This window comes from Solea senegalensis, linkage group LG1 (assembly GCF_019176455.1).
Source record: "Solea senegalensis isolate Sse05_10M linkage group LG1, IFAPA_SoseM_1, whole genome shotgun sequence".
In the NCBI taxonomy this organism is placed as follows: Eukaryota; Metazoa; Chordata; class Actinopteri; order Pleuronectiformes; family Soleidae; genus Solea; species Solea senegalensis.
The window spans coordinates 22,543,649-22,548,755 of NC_058021.1; positions in this window are offsets into that span (position 1 = coordinate 22,543,649).

Consider the following 5,107-nt stretch of genomic DNA (forward strand, 5'->3'; position numbering starts at 1 on the left):
TTTAATTTTTAATTTTTCTCTGCTGAAGAAACCAGACAATGTTTTTGTAAATCTTAAAAAAAAGGTTGGAAAAAGGACTACATGAACTGCTGACCTGGCCAGGAATAAAAGACTCCAGGATCTTCAGCTACCAGAGAGGATGGATTCAGCATCAAAACTCCGCCTCCTTCTCCTGCATCTTCTAGGTCAGTTTTGAATGGGATGAAATTCCTAACATCCACAGTTATACCGTACAATATATTCTCAGCTTTCCTCCTGTTGTCCAACACAGTTAAATGTATTGTTATGTAAACTTTACAGTGTAAACCACATGGCATTAGATGACAGAAGTTGCATTTTAATCTTAACTGTGTTTGTACACATGAGAGTGTGGGGACACTGTGGGGTTTTCGGAAATTAAACCCACGGTTTTAATTGCATCTGGGCTATGAGTGAGTCCCATTTGGGCAATAACAGATTCAAATTTTCATTGTGCTTGAATATAGTGCAACATATAGTCTATTTTTACATAGTGGGTTTCATTAACATGGTGTAATAACTGTGTAGTATCTGTACTGATCACTGACACATGCGAGTCATTAGAACAAACTCTACGTAAGTCTGACGGGGACCGTTTTTTTGGTTTATTTTACCAACTCCTCATGTTTCACACATTAATGAGTAAAAGTATGATTCAATAGTAAAATCTTGCAGTTCTTGCCAAAAGGTTTGCATCATATATGGGAAATTGTCCCAAATTTACAAAAATGTAAAGTAACAACAAGAATAAAATATAATTTATCATTCAAAAGAAAAACATGCCTGATAATGTTGGCTGGGCTCGACTCCAGTCATGCTGCTCTATGTATTATATAGTATTATTAAGTATTATATGGTATAGTTTTTATTTATTCCTTACGGTATAAAAACGCACACACCTACTTATTTATCAAGTTAAAAGTAATTTTATGTGCATTTTCAATACAATACTTCATAATATAACATAAACATATAACAATATATCTTAATATTACAAAGTAAAGACGATGGATTTACAAAATGCCATAATATGGCTTTCTACCTTTCACAATCACATGACAAGAATTAAGTCATAGTTTGTTGTAACGTTAAGCCATTTTTGAGAACAATGTCCGTTTACTAATATTTTATTTTGACATTTCCAGACAATCAAGCGTAATTATTCATCATTGAAGCAAAAGATAGAAAATTCTGGATGTTAATGTGCATTTTTCAAGTATATAGTTACTTCAAAGCCTGATGTGACAGCCTGCTTTCTTATCAATTACTAGGAGTACAAAAGTATTATAAAATATTAATAAAACATTTTTATCCAACACAGTATTGCTCGTTTCACTGAAAATGAGAACATAATGTATCATAAGTGTGACTTTTTTGTCTTATTATTTATTTCTTCACTTAATGTGCTTTTATGATAATTCTACATTTTGCTATAAACACATTTTTTCAGTATGTTTTTCAGTCAGACACAAAACACCATACGGACATTAATTATCATTGTTTTTCACCTTGTGTATAAATTTTTACTTTTTTCCCCACATGCCCAAGTGCCATGTGACTGTGTTCTTGTCACACAAAAATACAAAATAGTTTTCAGAGTTTTGATCACCTGACAACGCAAAAAACAACCCTTACTTCTGCGTATAAATTGATAAAGCACAACTACTACAATTTTTATTGTCCCAAAATTCAGTTAGTAGAGATGACAATGTTAATTGCATTGTAAAGAATATGAAGGTTCGAGGTCGTGTGGATCCTTTTTACACTTTACAAAATCCTATTTCAGCCATTTAATACTTTTATGGTCGACCCCCTCAACCAAAGCTGCTCCACCTGCCTAACGCGTTTGCAAATATTTTCTCATGACATCAGTTATTATTATTATAAAAATATAGGATATGAAGGACTATCACAAATATAGTATTTTCACAGAAGTTTGTTAAACGATTTTCATACAAAATTTTACATTACATACATATCCAGAGCGAGGACTGATAAATAGGTTAAAAAGTTTTTTATTAATATATGTAAATGAGTTGTACTTGTAAAGACTTGGAATCAGATAAGTGTATATTGGTAAAGCAGAGGAGTGAAATCCTAGAAATGTAAAAGGCATGTATCAGCGTAGCATGGTTTTTCATTGCAATACATAAAGAATACTTATGTCTTAATTTTTTTCACTTGAGAATAGTTTAATTGTGGACGATCAGCAGAGATGCGTGTGATACAAAAAGATTATTGTGAAGTGGAAGTAATTGTATTAGCGAGGAAAACACACAGAAAAGTGTATAATCAATAGTCAAAAGTGCCGGACAGATCGTAGAGAATGTTCATAACTTGTCTGTGGGTGTTGATATTGTTGATGACATCTGATTCAATATTCTTTTATAATATGTTCATTTTAAAATCATGGTTAAGATGGATCATGAGTTGGATCATGGGAGAAGCACAAGAGAGATTAAGTAGATTCACAGGATCTCTAAACAAATGCACCACTGCAGAGAGAAGAATGCTTCAGTGGAATCAAGCTTCAAAATACAGCCATTACATTGACGGGCTGTCACTGTGCCTGATCATTACTGTCACAAAAAGGGGCCCCATTGCCTAAAATCAGAAACTAAAAAGCCTCTTTTGATGAATTTTGGATGCACGCATGGTCCTAGAATTATCATTTGACTGTGCAGCAATGTGATGTACTAATATAACAAATATAAAGTGTTATTTTTTTTATGTATAAATCTTTTCTAGACACAACAGAATGAAGGCAATGTTTGTTTTTAGATGAAAATGCTTGCCAGGTCAAGGTCTGGGGTAACCCTGACCAAGGTACCTAATCCTCATTGCTCATTGTTAATTTGACTCTCTAAATTGTGCTGGTCCCCAAGCCTGAATAAATGGGAGAATTGTGTTAGGAAGGGTTTAAAAAAAATCTCTACCAAATTAAATATCAGTCACAACAGAATGGGTTCAGGTTTTTTCTTCATCTCTAAATACCTAGTCGCATTGTTAGCCTTAACTTTTTTAAATCTGGATTACTCATTTCACACAGTTTTCCCATCTCTTCTGTCACAAGAGAATGAAGGCTTTGTCTTTATCGCTTGATAGCTAGCTTGTTAGCTATCTTGTTAGCTTTTGCTGAATTACTAAACCAAGACTGTGTTGTCCCTGTCTTGTGTTGTTAGCGTTAGCTTGTAAACACAAACTTTTCTAATTCAGGACACATTTCAGACAGTTTTACTCCATCTTTTCCGTCACAAGAGAATGAATCTCTAGCCAGCTAGCTGCATTGTTGACTTTAGTTTGTTCAGCCTGGAATACTCCCCCAACACTTGTTTGTTTTTCAATATTTATTTTACTCAGTTTTTCAATATTTCCAGTTGCAAAATCACAAAAATGCAGACTTTTTCAGTATCTCTACTCGATCTACAGTATCACAGTGTTGCTAGCTAGCTGCATTAACTTTAGCTTGTTAACGCTAAAATACTCATTCAAGACTTGTTTGTGGCCTTAACAAGGACATTTAAATTCAGCTCTTTGTATATGTCTATGTAAAATAAATGATTATATTTGCTTAAGTTAGTTTTGGGCAGGGTGCATAGCCGTTTATTCGCTTATTACTTGCATACAAAGGGAACGTGGGTCGATGTCGTCAGTTGTGCTAGCAGCTAAAGAGCTAGCATTCATACTACCTATATTGTTACACAATTATGGGCTTGCTGGTTTTGCACTGCATATATACATATACATATATATATATACACACATATACATATATACACATGTATATATGTATGTATAATTAACCAGCTGGTGAACGTTTGTTGTAAAAATATCAGATAGACTGAATGTGTACAACAGATATTTAATACCTTTGTGATATTTATAATAACCAATGTTATTTTGTCTTCTTTCCCTTTCATTGAACCTCTTTATTGATATGACACAGTGCATAGATATATTTTGAATTTGTGTATGTGAAAGAAAACTTTTTAATATCTGTGTAACATAACGTTAACCTACAGTGAGGACGAGAAGGAAATCAAATATGACTGATACTGGCATTTCTAACTGTGTTAATGAACCAGCTGCTGGAATTTGGTTCATTTTGTACAACTCTTGTCTGTGGGACTCACAATTGTCAAGCTGCTCCAAAAAACACTCACCAAAACAACAGCAGCACTTTTTTTTCTCACAGGAAGACTATGAAATGGTTGCAAACTGTGCAATTAGCCGCTTTATTTTGGAATAACCCTGTATTTATTTATTTATTTTTAATCTCTCAAGGGGAAAATACACTCAGTCGCTCTCTGTCCGATGATCTACAGTCATTGTTGCACATGAAGCACAGAGCAGCGATCACTTTGTTAGCTTAGCACTGAGACTGGAGTCTGAGACAAAACTGCACACAAACAGAAATTCAACAATGACATATCTAAGTGTTAGAACAGGGTATGTGGACACGGACAGGCGCTGGTGTATTTTCCACAATGTTGCATTATTTCTTCAATTTGATCCGATTTAAATTTTAAGTGGTGATACTTGGAAAAAATGTCTTAATGGATATTTGGTGTATAGGTTTTCCATGTGTCAAGTGTATTATCAATCTAACACATGACATTGGTTGTTTGTAATGACAACAGTTAAAAAGGTTTGCTGTTTTATTGCTGTAAATAGTCATTTGTATCTTTATACTCATCGGTATATAAATCTCGCATTTGAACCCAGACTGGATGGTTTGGGTTGTTAGCTTGATGGGGAGAATGCTAATGTTTAGCATAGACTAGAGGTTCTCAAACTTTTTATACCAAGTAACCACCTAAGAAAATATCGGCCTCTCAGTGACACCATTATTGCCAACGGTAAAAATACAGTGGTGTAAATGGACCTTTCACAGGAGGCAGAATTATTCACAATAAGATCATTTTTTTTAGTTATTTGTTTAATTTTCTACACACACAAAATTCCTCATCTTCACTCCCATCACATATCCTGGCATATACTGTAGAACAGTGTTTCTGACCTCCAAGTACCACTGAAGGAAGTTTGTGTACCACTGGTACACGTGCCACAGTTTGAGAACCAGGCCAGG